Genomic DNA, 18043 nt, shown 5'->3' on the forward strand with positions numbered 1-18043 from the left:
TATTATTATTATTATTATTATTATTATTATTATTATTATTATTATTATTACCTATGCAGAAAATGATGTTTCTTGTCAAGAAATATCATGTGCCAAATTTTGCAAAAATGCAAAATAGTGAGTAAAAAAGTTACTTAAAAAAATACATTCCAATCTTTGCTCAAAAGAAGCTTCTAGGAATCCTGCAAAATCTGGATCTAACTTCTTTCCGCTTCTAAAAATACTCTCTGAGGTTAGTCTTCAGGATGGAAGGGGAAAAGTAATAATCCTGTGAAACCCTATGCGCGATTTCCATCCATGTTGGAAAGGGGGAAAGGGGTGCATTTCCATAACAATCCAGGGCTACGGCGTTAATCTGTGGTCAAATTAACCCAGGATGGCAAGGACAACCTCCGTCTGTTCTCTCCGACGCGATCCGCCATTGTGCCCAGACTCCATTGAAGTCTGCTTTTGTGGTGTGCATTTGTCTATGAATGGCTAATCCCTTTGGCTTTGAGCATGGCTTAGGAAACAGAGAGGAAAAGGGGAAGGAGACGGCAAGGGAATGAGCTTTTAATAGTCTGCCTGAGTCTGAGCGGCCCACAAGGGCAAGTCGGTTTATGGCCAAGGCCTGCATTGCCCTTCATGACTAGATGCCAAAATGCATGGCCAACAGCTGCGCTGGTGCATGCTCCCTTTGGACATTTAGAAATATCTTGCAACATTAAACATAGATGCTTAACACAGCAGAATGCAGGTGCATCTTTTGCGTGCAAAATGGAAGGATTTGTTTGAAAGAGAGACAAGACGCATGAGATGAGTGAGATTAGGTTTCCTACTTAGCCATGGACTCAGATCTCACTATTTTAACCTTAATTCCCAACTCGAACCTTATAGTAATATGGACAGACAAGAGCATGGTTTCCAAATGGACTACAATTCCCAGAACCCTCTCTGTTCTGGAAAGATTGCGCTAAAGATATTTGAGAGGACTGGATGGGAAGTACTCTGAGGAATTATTTTGTACCAAAAGGATGTTCCTCACCCGACTAAAAAGCCCACTTCCCCCCCCCCCCATAGAAAATGTGTTTGCTGCATAAAAACCTGGGAGGAGGGAACCCAAGTGCATTTCTGTGCTGAGAATAATTTGGGAAGTGTGAACGCCAAGAAACAATCGCACAACAAGACAGCGCTGGGTCATTGTGTCCATTTTCTAAATGTCAGGAAGCTTGTTTGTGTGTAGGAAAAAGAGAATAACGCAGACTATTCTCTCCATGCCTATTACAGTTTTCCCCATACAGCAGCATTTTCAGGGGTCTGGAAAGGTTGTCATGGGTGTGTGTCTGTGTCTTTGTGGGTGTATTCCCCATTCTTCTTCCTCCTCCTCCTCTTCTTCTTCTTCCTTTGGCCTGGAAATATATTCTCCAGGAGAGGAATAAATCCATGGAAGCCTGAGTGAGGAATCGGTGCCAAGCTGCCAAGATGATGGCATCCGGAGGCAGAAAGAGCAAGTGTTCCTCTGCAAGTCCAGAGCTTCCCGCCCTCCAAGGATGTGGCAATGGACCCTGGGTTTCTTTCTCACGTTCTTGCGCTTTCCCCATTGTGGCCACGGATGGTCCGTAGGTGTGGGAGAAGCCCCGAGGGCCGCTTCTGGGATCGGCACCCATTGTTCTTTGGATTCACGCTGGAAGGAAACCTGGCACCGAAAGCAGCCGGGAGGGAGTTCCCAGCGCCACGTCCCAGTTGTAGTGCCATCAAGGGACACGGGCACCACCAGCCCCTTTTCCTCTCGCCTCCCAAAGAGAGAGATGCTCTCAAGGCTTCGGTCTTTCAGTCCGAGCTTCTATGGCTGCATCTTCCAACTGCCATGGCTCCATCCTGTGGAATCCTGTACTTTGTTGTGGCACCAGACAAAATACACTTGGCCCTCCGCATCTGCAGCTTTGACTTTTTGTGGATTTGATTATTTGCGGTTTTGATTAATATATTCTTTCTAGGAATCCCCAGTTCCTCCGGCGCAACTCTGGCAGAAGTTGGTGCTGGAGAACCCAGAACTCTCTAGAGAAAACATGGACTTGTGGGCATTTGCAGGTCCTCCAGTGTGAGTCTATGGGCAACTCTGGCAGACGTTGACCATAGAGATGAACAGAAGGACCTGGAGATTCCTAGATTCTAAGGGAAAAAAGAATAGTGCTTTTTTAAATTTGCCGTTTCCCCACATTTTCAGGGGTCCTTCAGCCCTAAACCCAGTGAATGTGGAGGGAACCATCTCATAAAGCTGCAAACCCCACAGTCCCATAACATTGAGCCATGGAAGCCAAAGTGATGTCAAACTGCATTATTTCTGCGTAGGTGCAGATGCAGCCTATGTCTGCTCCATAAAATCTCTCCTCATCCATGGGGCCAGTCACACTCTCTCAGCCTCAGAGGAAGGCCACAGTTACAAAGCATGATCTTGCCAAGAAAACCCCCCAATAGGTTTACCTTGGGGTCACCATGAGTTGGAAAGGACTTGAAGGCACACAACAACAACAACAACAACAACAACAAGAGAAGGCCAGTGATGCAAGGCAGATGGTTCTTCCCCACTTAACTCTGTTTCCTCCCTGCTTTCTGTGGCAGATTGCTCCGTTCCACCGGCACCAGAGCTCCAGGGGCTTCGCCTGCAGAGGAATGACAGCCTGAGATGAAAAGCCATGCTCATTAGTGCTGCGTGTGCGTGCGTGCATGTGCATACCGTCACACACCTCCCTGGATCCCACCAAGTCTGAGAGGCTGAGTTTATTTTTAGCAAGAGTCATGTGCGTTCTCTGGGGTGCGGTGCCCCCTCCAGGCTTAGCAAAGAGGCGCGAACATGGCTAACACAAAGGGTTGGCTCTTGCAATGCAGCTCCTTGAAATGTGGGCTGCTTTGGGATGTGGGAAAGCAACACTTTCCAAGGAAGGGAGGGAGCAAATGCGCTGCCTCTTGGTTATGGCATTCCTCTGGAAGGATAATGAGCAGAGGTGCTCAGCCTGGAGCAAGCATCGCAGGAAGGGACTTGGTTGTCACTGAGATGGATGGCAACTCTGGGATCTGAACCGAGGGCCCTGTGGGTCTGGGAAGGCATGGGGTGGCCCTCAAAGGGCTCAAGGAACTGGGATTCCCTGGTGGGTTGCAGTTGGGATGGTGGATCTTCCTGATTGTGATGGTCAGAGGCAACCAAGAGGAGCACTGGTGGCGCAGTGGTTAAATGCTGCTACTGTGGCCATAAGGTTGTGAGTTCAATCCCAGGCAGGGCTCCAGGTTGACTCAGACTTCCATCCTTAGCTTGTTGGGGTTGCAAAAGTGGAGTTGCATTTGTGTTGTCATTCTGCTAGTAGATGCAATTTGTGCATAATTACACATTGAGCATTGAGCATGGATGGGTGTGCAATGGTCCCACACATGAGCTTTTGGTTTCACATTCAGTGGTGCAAGGACACAACTCAGGAAAGAGGCAGCCCTATTCATGTGCTGTGTAACGACACAAGGGTACAGTTATGCTCTGGTTCTCTGTTGTCCGGTCTTGGCCCACGCAGCCCCATCTCTATCCCTCCTTGACCTTCCCAATATAAGTCCACCACTTTGGAAGTGGGTTGGCTCTCTTTCATTGGAGAGACTGACGCTTCCGTCAAGCCTTCTTGCCATGCGCCTGTGCCAAGGCTTTAATTGCAACATATGGGGAACACACAATGGATCGGCCAGCTGTGAAGCAGACGGATGTGTCAGCACTTTTGGGAAGGGTGTTGTAATGCTCAGTTCTTTCTCAAAAACCCATCTCCCCTTTTTCCTCACTCCAGATCTCCGCTTTCGCCCCCTCCCTCCGCAGCAAAGAATGTGAGATACGCAAAGAGGAAGATGGGGAGATGGCAGGCCTTCCTTTCCCCACTTCTTTGGCTCTGCTTCCCAAGAGCGGCTCAGAAGAAAGAAATGCAGGAAATGCCTCCCTCCTGAGTCACTCGACTCCTGGGGCTCACTTTGCTGGGGATCACTTTCCTGGCCGGATTCACGCATCAGACATGCGCCTTCAGACCCTTTCCCTTTCCCTGCAACCATGGAGGACGGCTGGAGGGCCAGGCCTTTCTCCTTAGGATGGCCAGGAAAGCAGGGAAGGAAGAAATCTTGCCATCAGGCGTTGTGGGGATAGATCCCTGCTTTAGCATGACATGACTTGAACGCCATCTGAGGCCAGGCACTCATTCTCTTTTGTCACATTTGGCTGCCTTTGAAGTTCCTCAGATGTTTTGCCTGAGGAGAAGCCTCATAATTTGCTTTGAATGTGATTTTGGGCAACATTTTGGCCATAAATCTGTCTCTGCGGCCGCCGCCTCCACCTCCTTCGTTCTCAGCCTCAGTCCTCCAGGTGCGGCTGACTGGTGTTTTGGACCATTGGTGATTCAGGGTCTGTCCAAGAGCCTAGTTGCCAATGAGTTACTCTTAAATAATGCGTCATGTTTCAAACAGTGTTGCTTTTTTTGGCAGGGCTTGGGACATTCCTCCTTCTTCCCCATCCTCTTTATCCCTCTCTTTTTCATCCTTTAGAAGGAGATCTAGCAAAAGTTACTTTTTTGGGCCACACCTCCCAACCAGCAACCCTCCAAGCTGGGTATTCCTGCAGTTGCGGTCCAAAGAAAGGTAACTTTGCTGGGCTCTCTATGCGCAGCTCATGTTACCTGAAGGTTGCAGATGGCAAAGAGAAAGCCAGTGCATCTGGGGAGCAGCGCAGGTGGGTTGTGGGGGGCCGACACGGATTCTGCTGACTCCTCTGAGGGGCTTCCGGCGCTTTCTGCTAATGAGGGAAGGGCTGCTCTCTTTCTTTCTTTCTTTCGTTCTTTCTTTCCTGCCTTCCCTCCGGTGGCAGCCCTGCCTCTGAGCCAGGTGGAGGTATGATTTATTGCCCCGTTTTAGTCATTATTCTCAGTTACCCAATTATGCTCTCTTTCCCTTAAAGAAAAATGTTAAAAATGCAAGAATGCTGTTGCAGGAGCCGGGATTCAGAGGCATCTGGCTAAAAAGGAGGTGGGAAAAGGGAGGATGCAGGGAAGTGAAGAAGAAGCAGAAGGGAACTTCAGAATCAGAGACGCATAGAGTTGGAAGAGACTACCAAAAGGGCCACCTGGTCCAAGCTCTTTCCCATTAAAGGCCAATGTCCGAATCTCCCAGGCCACAGCGTTTCCCTTTTCCATGTTCAGTTGTGAAAGCTGGACAGTGGGGGAAAATGGGAAGAAATGAATTCGTTTGAAATGTGGGTCTGGAAGAGAGTCCTACAGATATCACAGAATGCCAAAGAAGACAAATGAATGGATCTCAGAGCATTTCAGGCCTGAACAATCCATAGAAGCCAAGAGGACTAAACTGAGGCTGTTGTATGTTGGACGCATCATGAGAAGAAACGGCTCATTAGACTCATTAGACTCATTAGACTAATTAATGAGTGTGACCAAGGTTTCCATGGCTGAGTGGGGAATCACAGCCAGATCTCCAGAGTCCAAATCATATGCTATAACCACTAAACCACTCTGACTTTATCTAGGGATAGTGAAGCCATTTTGAAAGCTTAGGGATCCACATTTTGGAGAGATCTGGATTAAAACCCCAGACAGACTCGCCAGCTGCCTTTGGTTGGAAGGAAGCAGGTATTTCTTGGGAAGGAGGAGGAACTGGTGGCTTTGCTCGGCCCATTGGCCTCCGACACCCAAAATGGCCCATGGCCACCAGCCGCACCTTTCCAGGGAGGTGTTTGCAAGGAGCCTTCTTCCAAAGCCATTCCCGCCTTTCCCTCCATAATGGTCAGCTTTCCACCCCGTTGTTCCCAAGGCTGTGCCCAGCTAAGAGGGTGTGCATTTGGGGAGAGAGGTTTAAGTAGAGGAGCTGAGCTAATGAAAGACACACTGGAAACATTAAGTGCGGCTGGAGGGGAAACGGGAACCAATTTGTAACTTGGATGCTTCAGACTCTGATCTTCTCATTGGATGCAGTTTTTTCCTCCTCCTCCTCCAGTCTTTTTCAGAGTCCTCTTTTTGCTGCTCAGCCAAAGGGATTCCCGGAGGAGACGCTCCGACGGTGCTCCTGGATGCAGGATCTCCCGTTCTGTCGGCTCATTCATCATCCTGATGGGTTCCCCCTTCTCTCCCAGCCCTAAACATTTCTCCAGTAGCTTTGTTAACAGTTGGGAATCCCATGTGTTTTCCCCTCTTATCCTCTTAGCACCAAGTTAGTTCATACCTTGACTTCCAGACTTTAAAAAAGGAAGATACTCTGCCAGAATCCTAAATCATTTACTGACTTTGGTCTGCAGAAAATCCTGGCCTGTTCCTTCCAGCCCAGATTGCGCAAAAGAGATCCTTTCAGCATCTTATTGGGGTGCATGGGGGATCGGGTGGCCAGATGGCCTCCTTTTCCCAGACATGTCCTACATTTCATCCTTCTGTCCAGGAAGAATTCCAAAATGTTCCTCATCTGGAGCATGACTTGGAAAGATGAATTTATATTCATGTTAGTGTTTGTTGTTTTTTTATTTGGGAAAGTCCTATGTTGTTCTCAAAGGTCCTATATTTTGCAGCGCTTCATCCTCCTTTGAGGTTAGGACATCCGGTCGTCCTGATGGAGGATGACATTTCCAGCCCCTTCCCATCCGTGACTGAAGCTGTGACAAGGACTTGCAACAGGGATCCAGCGTCTGATGGCTGCAGTCTTGCTTTTTGGTGGATCAGAAGCTGAGTAGATCTCCATCACTTGATCCAGCAGCTGGCTCTTAAGGTGGACTGGGGTGGCCTTTGTGTAGCTTTCCAGTAAGACCACATAGCCTTACTGAATGCAGATGACCAGTTACAGTTCAATGCAGTACTAAATTTGTTGTGGTTGTTGTGTTCCTCTAATGGCAACCATAAGGTGAACCTTACCATAGGGTTTTCTTGGCAAGGTCTGCTCAGAGGGCTTTGCCATTGTTGTCCTCTGAGGCTGAGAGAGCATGGTTCCCTTAAAGTCACCCAGTGGGCTATTATACAAATCACTCCCTGGTCTCCAGAGCCGTAACATCCGAGCCACGATGCCATGCTGCCAGTACTGAATACCAGCCAACATTTTAATAAAGGTGTGCTTTGGGTCCTTGAGCGTCCTTCCTTTGCTGTTGCAGAGTGTTTAGAGGAGAGGATCCCCAGCTTAGCTGCTCCTGAGAAATGGGAAAGCAGTCCTTCCCAGCCTCCGTTGCTCAAATTCCTCCCTGAAACCTTACGAATGGGCAGCACTGCGTCTCCCATCATCCCTCTCTCCCTGGCAGAGCCCAGCAAAGGCCCCAATTAAGAGAGAAAAGATGGCCGCCTTCCCTTACCTGAGCCTTTCTCCCTAGAAATGAGTAATTGATTCCTGGCTTAGAGCCTCTTTGCAATTGTAAGTGGACTTAAGTGGAATCAAAAGCCCTGTAAATCATTCAAATTAAAGCTTTCAGGGGCAGCTTTCGTAGCTTGTGCTCAGAGCAAAGGAGGAGGGAAGAAACAACCGCCACCTTCAAAGGACACAGCTTTGGATGCAAGCTTAGGTATCCTTCGCTTTCATAGCGAACAAGGCATTTGGGGGCTTGTGGATCTGGACTGGGCCGCTGGGGTTTGGTCCACATTATCTTTCCACCAACCAGGAGATCCAGGGAAGGGAGGTCCGAATGCTCTTTCATGCGCAGATGCACCCTGGCCAAGTTCCTGCGTCAAGACTAGGGAGCATCGATCTCTCCATGCTGAGTGCTACACAATCTTTGTGTTGAATGGAAATGTTAGGCAGCTGAATGCACAACCAAATGCACATCACTGATCTGCAACCTTGAACTGAATGCAGTTGTGCCTCATGGATTAAATATGTCCAAGCACTGCTACTGTTGTGGTTGTGCTCATTGTTGGCCATCAAGTCAGCTTGGACTTAAGGCATCCCTCTGAATGAGAGACCTTCAAGATCTCGGGTCATCCAATGTTCTGCTTAGGTCTTGCAAACTCAAGGTGATATCTTGAGCTTGTGAGATATCTGCAGTATCAATACTTGGTTCTATCTGTGATATTAAGACTCAGTTGGGTCTTCATGCTTCAAGCTGATGACAACCTTAAATAAGAGAGACCTCCAAGATGAGGATCCTGGAGGTCTCTCCTATTTAAGGTTGTCATAAATTGAAGCTGGCCTGATGGCAAACAGCAACTAAACAAAGGATGAAGACCCAGTCGCCATCATCCACTGCTCTGCTCAGGTCTTGCAAAGTCAGGATAGCCATGGCTTCCTTGACGGTTAGGTGGTCTTCCTCTTTTCCAACTGCATCCCCTTTCACAAAGCATTATTGTCTTTTCCAATGAGGCATGTCCAAATTCACATGTTCTCATGATGTGTCCAAAGTATGACAAACTCAATTTAGTTAGTCATCTTTACCTCTGTAAGGAAATGTATCTATTGACTTACTTCTTGGTCTAATTCCTCTCCTGTCTTTCTCCCAACAAGGGACTCAAGGTGGCTTGCAATGAGCTGAAACGTGAAGATATCAATCAGTAGTCTTTGGCCGTAAGAGGCATAACGCATCCACAAACAAGAGTTGTGTGAAGCAGAAGAAGTGCAAAACGTAAGGAGCAAAGCCGCTTCTCTTCCCACAATCTCCCCTTCCTTCCTTTGGCCTTTCTTTCCTGCAGGGTTTTGCTCATCCATTTTTGCACTTCATGCAGGTTTCATGAAAGGGGAATTGCAGCAAACAGGCCGGCAATGAGCCGAAATGCACCTTAAGTGCCAAACCCATGACTCCTGTGAAGGATTGATGCAGATCCCTCCTAACCTTGTTCTGTAATTACCTTGTTCCCCAGCAAGAGCAGGAAAATCCATGTGTCCAGGAAGGCTCCTCCGTCTCCTTCGTTCTAAGGAAGCGTCCTTCCTCTTGGGGTTTTCAGAAAGAGGTGTTTCCGCTCCGTTTGTTAGTTCTTCACTAAATGGCATTTCAACAAAACAAGAGAAACGGAAAGAGGAAGGAAGGAAGGAAGGAAGGAAGGAAGGAAGGAAGGAAGGAAGGAAGGCTAGCTTTCCCATAAAACAGTAGGCATTAAAACACACTTACATCTGACAGAAAGAGGGGATCCAGGTAACGATACACAGAGTGCTTCATTTGCAAAATGATTTTGCCACCAATTGAAAAATTAAGGGGCCATATTGGTTTATCATCTGCTGAAATTCTAAATGCAATACTGTATGAAAAGTCCCAAAATTAAAGCCATAGCTGGGATCTTCTACTTAGCATGGATCTCCGCAGGGATGCATTGATTTCGCTACCGAAGCCCTGGGTTGCGTGTCAAAGTAGCACAACTGAATGGACCCTGGATACTCCACCAAATGCATAACTGAATGTTTGTTGCGTGCACATCCATGCATCCATGCAGGTCTGCATGTGCAACTCCCTTTCTGCAACCTTGCGCATGCAGAAAAACCCAAAGGACTGTTTCCTTATCATTTGAACCCATTGGTTTCTCTTCTAGTTTCTGGAGCAGCAGAAAACAAGGCTGGCTCCATCTTCTATGTGGCATCCCTCTAGATGTTTAAAGACAGTTCTCATCATGCCATCTCTCCGTTCTCTCTTCTCCAAGATGAATATGTCCAACTACCTAATTTACAACCTCTTTTCCTCATTTTGTGACCCAAGGTGCTTCATAAGACAGATGGAAACAAAATACAACAAACCTCTCTCCTATTCAGAAAAGTTTGAAAGAACAATATTCTGTGGCTGTTATTCTGTGCCTTCAAGTTGTTTCTGACTTTTGGTGATCCTAAGATGACTCTATCGTGGGGTTTTCTTGGCACGTTTATTCAGAGGAGATGTGCCATTGCCTTCCTTTGAGGCTGAGAGAGTGTGACCTATTGCCCAAGGTCACCCAATGGGTTTCTAAAGCCAAGACAGGATTCAAACCCTTGTCTCCAGAGTCCAGCACTTAGATCAATATGTCACACTGGCCTCATGTAAAACATAGCAGTGCAAAATTTAATAATGAGAACAAGTGTTTGATGCCTCCTTCTCCACTGAAAGACCCTTCCAAAGCAACCCATGAATAGCCAAAGAAAGATGGGTCCTGGGTGCAATGCTCCATTTCGGAAGGTAGTCCCACTGAGGTTCCCGCTCCAAAGATGGAGAATGGAGTGCAAAAGCATTCACACCGGAGGGTTGTTTGTGGCTTTGCTGGGCAAATAATCCCTTTCCCCGTCCGGCGTTTGCAGGTGTAGCAAAGAGATGCGTTTGGCACGATCTCTGGGCAGCATGGCGCAGCCACACGTCCACAGATGCGCTGTGATTGATTTTACTTTACGGATGCCAAAGTGGAAGGAGCCATTGTGCTCCACTGTGCAAACAGCAGAACAAGCCCAACCTGATAGTAAGCCTGGAAAGAGAAAGAGAGAGAGAGAGAGAGAGAAAGAGAGAAGGAGGGAGGGAGGAAGGGAGGGAGAGAAATGATCAAAACCATGTCACACAGGAAAAAGGGTTTCCATTCACAAAGAAATCATTATGGTTAATTTAATTCATTGTAGCGTTTAATATAGAAAAGCTTTTCTACAGAGACTGGGAAAAAAGCCAACATTTATATATAAATGGATTTTATTTTAAAAGCTAATGCAGTGGGCAGGATGCTCTGGGTTCGGTTCTCTCTTTCTCTCTCTCTCTCTTTCTCTTTCTGGTCTTCTTTCAACATAAATGCAAAGCTGGCATTGTCTCCAAAACAAGGAAAGAAAGGAAGGGGAAAATCTGGGGAAAGGGGAATCCGAGGAATTTGCTGCTATCTGGAATTTGCTAATTGCCTTCCTTTCCCCCTCCAACCCACCCCCCCCCCAAGGAAGGAAAGGAGGGAGGGAAGGAGGAAGGGAAGGAGGGAAGAAAGGAAGGAAGGAAACGCATGCTATCACTTTCCTCCAAAACGTAAATGGCGAGGCTGTTTCTATATTTTAAAAAATCTCCATCTCTTCTTTCCAGATCGCATATATAAGTATTGCAAGCACTGTTTCACCCAAGAGACGTCGTTTCTTGATTAATCTTTATTGCAATTAGTTATTGTATATGTTACCTTTCCCCCCTCATTGGACTCAAGGCAGCTTGCAAAGCCAAGGGAGAGCTAGTGCCTCCCCAAACTAGGAAGCCCAAGATACTAGAGAGGAGTCGTGGTGCAAGGATTTCATAGCATGAACCTCATGCGCCAACAGCAATGCCAGAGAGCAGCCAAAGGATGGACCACGCAAAAGACGGGGAAAGAAGGCATTCTGCTCCGCCTCCAATGAAGTTTTCATTCATTCCCCAAATTCCTAGCATTAAAGTAGAAGGCTAGGAAATGCAGTTTAAGCATCCAAAGAAAAAGGACGAGCAAAGAGTTGCCAGGAGAACGCAAACGCAGCCAATAGAAGAGCTCTGGGTGCAAACCACTGTCAAGGTCTCACTCTGTGCAATGCTGGGAATTTGGGGGACGCAGGGAAGATCCATTTGTTGGGGCAGAATTCCTGTTTGAAGGGGCAATGCTCTCCTTTTGTCCCCTTCCTTCCGTCTCCAGCTTGGATTTGCTTGCTTCTGCATTAGGATCTTCTCCTGTTCCCCAAAAAACATTGCAAGGCTTTTGGGAATAACAGGGGAACCCTGTGAATGGTGAGTTTGGACATAACACTTTAGACGCCATAAATCCCATTGATCTATGAGTAGCACCTCCTGGTCTTGTCTTGCAAAGGGGAATGTCGGAATACTTTGACTTCTCCATTTGGCTAGATCTGCCAAGGCCTCCTCCTTTGGCTCGCCTCGCCTTCTCCCTGACAGTCAAAACGGATGGGTTCAAAATATTTGGGAAGGAACCTTTCAGGACAGGCAGAGAACGCATTGCCAAATGGACTGATATTTATTGCAAGTACGAGGCTTCAGAAATCTGTTTTGGGAAAGTTCAGGCTTAGCGCATTGCCTAACATTTCAGCCGTCGTCATTGACACAGAGCTGGCAAACCCCACTCACCCGTTTTGGGAGGAAAAGGAACCTCCGCCTGAAAAGATCTAATTCACCTGCATTTTTAGGCTGAGAAAAAGCATTTCTGAGACAGGACCTTCAGGGTTGAATGCCTTCCAGGTATATGCATCCAAGTGCGCAGATGTATCTGAGTAGTGTTTGGAAACTGGTTTGGACGCTGGGTAGGACTTTGGGAGACTTGGGTCTGAACGTCTTCTCGACTATGAAGCCCGACTTGGCCAAGTCTCACTCTCTCAGCCTCAGAGGGAAAGCCATGGCAAACCTCTGCAGAAACCTTGCCTAGAAACCCTTAGGGGAGGGTTGCCATAATGCAGAGGTGACTCAGTACGCAAAGGGACCTTGCAGCACCCTTGAGACTAAGGAGACGATCACGCCGTGACACTGACCTGTTTGCAACCCCAAAAAAGCTGCGCATGTGCAATTGCGTGACTGTGAGTTCTTGCGTGAGAGTTGACAGAAAATAATAGGAGGGAGGGGAGGTGAAGTCTCGCAGCCACAAAACACTCCTCTTGCGAGATTGCACGATTGTGCAAAAATGGCGCATGAAGTGATCGCATTTATCTCTGTATGCCCATTGTCACATAATTGTGGTCATTCATGGGTTCTGCCCATGAATGAAAAGTGGTGGTTTTGATGCAGGATAACCACAGTTTGCACACTGCTTCATGCTATCAGAACTGTTCAATTGAATTAAATTACAACTATAGTTTGTGCTATAAGTGCGATAATCTTCTAACGGTGCAAAAGATGTTGTAGCATAAGCTTTTGTAGACTTGGGATGCATGGAGCGAAGTGATGCTCAGGAAGGATTTCTGTCATTGGGTTGCTTAAATAGCCATGGAAATGCAAAACCTGGGGGTTTTAATTCTAGTCCTTAAGGGACAAAGGTGGAAAGATATTGCCTGACCCTATGAATGTTGGAGGGAGCTTTGCAATGTGGCCCAAGCTGACTGGGATCCAGAAAGGAGATGGGATGAAGTGGATGAAAGTGTCCAGAGTTACCATATGTGTTGTGTGTCAGATGTTGATGGATTGGAGCTTGTGGATACTTCCCAATTCTGCTATGTCTCTTTCCAATCTTCCTTTGTAGCTTTGTGTTCAAGGATCGCTGTCCTGAGGTCAGAGATGGGATGCCCAGGAAGATTGAAGCGTTCTGCAATAGGCCTTTGTGTATTCCCATCCCTAATATCTGATTTATGTCCGTTGATCCTCTGGTGTGGAGACTGCCCAGGTTTCTTGCTGGAGGTGCTTCACGCAAGACTGAACACTCCCTGCTTTGGGGAAAACAGTTGGTTATAAATAATGCAATGCAACACAATGCGATGCAGCCACCGAACAGAACATGGAGGGAGGTTTTGGAGACTCTGGAGGAACTCTGATTGCAAACCCAGGACTTCTGCATCCACATTTGGAGAAATAACCCGGTTTGGCACCACTTTAAGTGCCCTGGCTCAAGGCTATGGAATTCTGGGAGTTGGAGTTTGTTGTGGGTCCAGAGCGGAGCAGAACCAAACGGGGTTATGTCTCCATTGTGGATGCAGCCTTAGAGAGTTCTGGTGCCACAACAAACTACAGTTCCCAGGATTCCCCTGCACTGAGCCGGGGCAGTCAAAGTGGTCTCAAACTGGATCATTTCTGCAGTGTGTTTTGGACCGAAGTGGCCACTTGGGGTGAGGCTACTGTGAGACTGAGCCGCTGCTGCAGGTCTTTCCAGCTGTAGCAAATATGACAGGAGCCCAGAAGAAGCAATTGCAGAGCGCAGGTTGTGTCCCAGCCCTGAAACCCAACTCCCAAACGTGCCGCTCCTCGGCTATCCTGGCTCAGAATCAGGGCGCATATTTGAGCATTCCTTGGCACCGAATTTGGGACACCTTGATTAAACAAATATATATATATTTCGGAGGGAGACAATGCCCGGTTGTATGGAACGCAAGACACTCGCACAGAGACACTGAAAGGTCAGCGTCGGACAACCGGGCCTTTGATATCGCTTGGCTGCATTAAATACCTTGAGATTTGGTTCAGCCGATAGCTTGGCTGCCTCCCAAATCGCCGGCCGGTCGGATCCCATGCGTCAGCCATCGCCGCGTGATTTGTTTAGGAGAACCTGTCAGGGTCTGGCACTTTTCCTGCAGCCGATGAAAGGCATTAAGGAGGGATGTGAGTTTTGAGAAGGTGATACAGCTGTGAAAGCAGCAGAGAGATCCTTGGAGCAAAGGCTGCGCCCCGTCGGAAGGAGATTGGCAGCTCCTGTGTATACACAAAATGACAAATGTGTGTATGCATGTGTGTGTTTGTCTGTGCATGTGTGTTTGTGTTGATGCAAACACTTCCATCGCAATAAAGGAGGAGGAGACAGACACGGGTCTTTTGGGGGTAAAACATCCTGACCACGATTTTGGGTAGCCTCCTATTTGTGCCATATAGGTACCCTTATGCATTGCTGTTTTGCCCACTGTACAATGGACATCTTCCATTCACAGTTGTAGAAGCTGAGTTCTGCAGGTGTCGACACATTCACACGCAGTTGCGCAACGCCATAAGGTTGTGTGCGCCTTGCTCTCTTTCTCCTCCTGATAGTAAGAGCTGTTAGACAGGGAAGATGCTGCTGCCTTGGAAAGCAGTGGGCTCTCCTCCTTTGGAGGCTGCTTTCAAACAGAATCTGGATGGCTATCTGTCACAAGGAGGGCTTGGATTGTGTCTTCTTGCATGGCAGAAATAGGGGTGGATTGGATGGTCCTTGAGGTCCCTTCCTACTCTGTATTCTCTGATTCTACTACTTAGGGGAGACAGCAAAGTGACCAATGAGCATAGGATCAATGTACAGCAAGACCAATGCACAACAGGACCCAATGCACATTGAGAACAAGGTACTTTGGGACACCTGGCAGAGCCTGATGCACACAAGAGCATCCCATTATGCATCTTTGTGATTCACTAACAGGGTTCTTTAGTGCCTCTTCTACATGTCCAAGTATACATTTTTTTTAAACATGCAATGTAAAGAATATGCATTGCTTCTGCATAGATATGTAGGCATAGAATTATGCAGCGTAGATAATTCTGCTCCCTGATTCTTGACTTGTTTGGTTGCCCCGTTGCGCTGTGCAAAAACGTATCTGGGTCCCATCTGACTTGCCTCCCACTGGCTCTGAGAATTTGCACCAGGAATACCTCCTAATACTCAGGGTGCCCTTACGAATCCCTGTCCTTGCTCATTCCCTCGCTTGCTCCAGTGGCCTGCGTAAAATTGATGTCTCCCCTGCAGGATACAAGGAAATCAGAATATCATTTCTGTGAGTGGTATGGATTTGAGGATCATAAAGTGGAACGGAGCGCTCCGGCGTTTGTGCCGAAATCCAAAGGGCAAACGCAGGCCCTCGGATGTCCTCTCCCCTTGCTGGCAGGAAGGATTAATCTATTTATGAATCACGCTAAAAGGCCTCTGCTAACACTGTAGTTTAACGCTACTCTACGCGGCATTGGAAAACCTTGGCTGAATCCATGGCCATTATATCTTGAACACAAGGAGATAAGATGTGCAGCATGAGAGAGAGAAAGAGAAGGGCTACCAACTCTCCTCTGTTTGATGAACTCAGAATCGTACTAATAAAACTAGCCCTTCTGATCAGTTCAAAGAGGAACAGAGGAGGCTTGGAATTAACAGATGGCTGCAGAGTAAAAGACATTCATCTTTATTTGTGAAAGGGATGGCTTAATTTCCCACAGCAGGATGGAGCAAACAAGGCCCTTTCCCATTGCTACACAATTAGAGCATTGTGGTTGTACTTTAACTGCCATGGCAACAACCGGTGGAGAGGTATTTGGCATCCTCTTCTAAAAAGCAACTTTGGTGCATCAGCAAAATAATAATAGGAATAATGTGCAGATTGTATTATTTGCAGTTTTGATTAATATATTCTCTCTAGGAGGCTCTAAGTCCTGCTGCGTAATTCTGCTGGAAACTGACCATAGAGTTGTGCTGGAGAACATGGATGTCCCTAGAGAAAACCCTTTTCTAGGCATTTGTAGGTCCTCCGGCACAATTCTGTTATCAATATCTGGCAGATGCTGACCATAGAGCTGCCCTGAAGGAACTGGAGATTCCCAGAATGATTGGTTGTTGGTTATTCCCTGGTTATTCCCGGGGTTAAATCCTCCCTAACTGTGACATCATGCCATGACCTTAGCCATGATCGCGTGACTTTCCCTGGATGATGCCTTTTGAATCCCCCGATTTTCCCAAATGCAATTAAACTAAACTGAGGACCAAGGCGGGGGAAAGTGGGAAGAGGTCAGAGAGATGAGGATAGCTGGAAAAGTGGGATGGCAGAGGATAAATCAGGACTATCCCTAATCCTAACCCTAACCCAAATCAGATCTGGCACAAGGAACAAGAAAATGGGCATCAGGAGGAGGCTCAGGAAAGCCAGGACACATTGGACTTGGTTTGCAATGACTGAGGACAAAGGCAAGGTGTGTTTGGAAGGAGAAGACATTTAGAAGTAGCTGAGAAGGTGGGATGACGGAGGATTGACTTGGCCTGTTCTTGCCAAGCGGAGACGGTTGGAGGGTGTATAAAGCACAAAGGGCTGAAGGTGTGAGCAAATGATCAGCCGCTGGCACCTGGGGCTGGCTAAACACTCAGCGGAGCCTTGGGCGAGGGAGGCATGCTGGGTAAACCCTCGCCATCTTGACCTGCCAAATTGCAGAGACAAGGAAACGTCTTTTGATCAGCGATTTAACATTCTGAAGGAACAGATTACTGCCTGCAGACTTCTCTGCGAACACTAATTGGTAGTTGCAAGTAATTAAAGTAATTTACTCAGATTATAAAGAAATTTCTTAACAGTGATTAAGCAACTCAGGGACGTGTGTAGTTGTTTGTAATCGCGGCTCCCGGGGGAAATGGAGGAAGCGCTTGCTTCTGTCTTACAGATCGTGCATCGCCCCGTGGGTCCTTCCGGTTGCAAGAGACGGCTTTGTGGGGATGGAGGAGGAGAGGAGCAAATTGGTTTTGCAAGAGATGCTGCGCGGATGGCGGGACTCCGTTCTCAAGAGGGGAATAGGGGTTGCATTAGCAGAAACACAAAATGCATCCAACAGAACAGGGATGGGGAGATGCAAATCCAAAAATTCCTCCTCCGTTGGGCTTTTAATAGTGTGCTGGGCTGTTTTGTGGAGTGCATAAAGAATTCCTAGAATGCCCTAGCATTGAGCCAGGGCAGCTAAAGTGGAGTCAAACTGGATTATTTCTGCACAGAGATCGGGATGGAGAGAGCAATTGAGGACAAAGGGGGGAAGTTGGAGGAAGAGAGGGAACTGGGCCTTTTGGAAAGCAGCTGAGGAACTGGGATGGCAACTTGGACCACGCTTGCCAAATCCGGGACAGTTGGAGGATCCGCCAATGCCTCCCTTTGCATTGTGTAGGTTCTCTGCTCTCTGCCTCTAGGAAGCGTTTAGTGTTCCTCCCTGGTTTCTCTCAACATCTTGGGAAATCTGCCTTGTAAGGCTGTCAAGCAGATCCGATTGCTGGTGGCAAGTTCCACAAGGGCTCCCTTGTGAACGTTTATTTTGCTTCCCAGGCTGAAACATAAACAGTTTGCTGGGTGCGCAGAGCATGCCGAAATCCTGGTTTCCCTCCGGTGGCCTTGCTTTTGCTGAAGGTGCCACCCATCCTGGCCTAGAGAGCCTCTCTGAGTCACTGCTTGGGAATGAGGCCCGTCCTCTCCTTGCGGCGGAGGACAATTACAGGCCTTTTGTTCCAAAGGAATTAAGGGGCAGGAGGGCTGGGTCCAAACAGAGAGGAGCTGTCACTCGCCTTTGTTTTCGGCTGGATGCAATTACCCTGTTGCCAGCCTCCGGCTCTGACATCCACAGACCTGATCCAACCTCCCCTGCTCCACTTTGGGACTAGTTTACTTTATGCTGATGAGCTACTTACTCACACATTGTCTGTCTCTCTCATTGTTGCTTTCTTCCGCCTGCCTTTGTTTTGCTGCCCATGTGGGAGTTGCATTGTCTTCTGGAGGAATAAAAAGGAGGAGG

Source organism: Sceloporus undulatus, chromosome 7, assembly GCF_019175285.1.
Source record: "Sceloporus undulatus isolate JIND9_A2432 ecotype Alabama chromosome 7, SceUnd_v1.1, whole genome shotgun sequence".
Taxonomy (NCBI): domain Eukaryota; kingdom Metazoa; phylum Chordata; class Lepidosauria; order Squamata; family Phrynosomatidae; genus Sceloporus; species Sceloporus undulatus.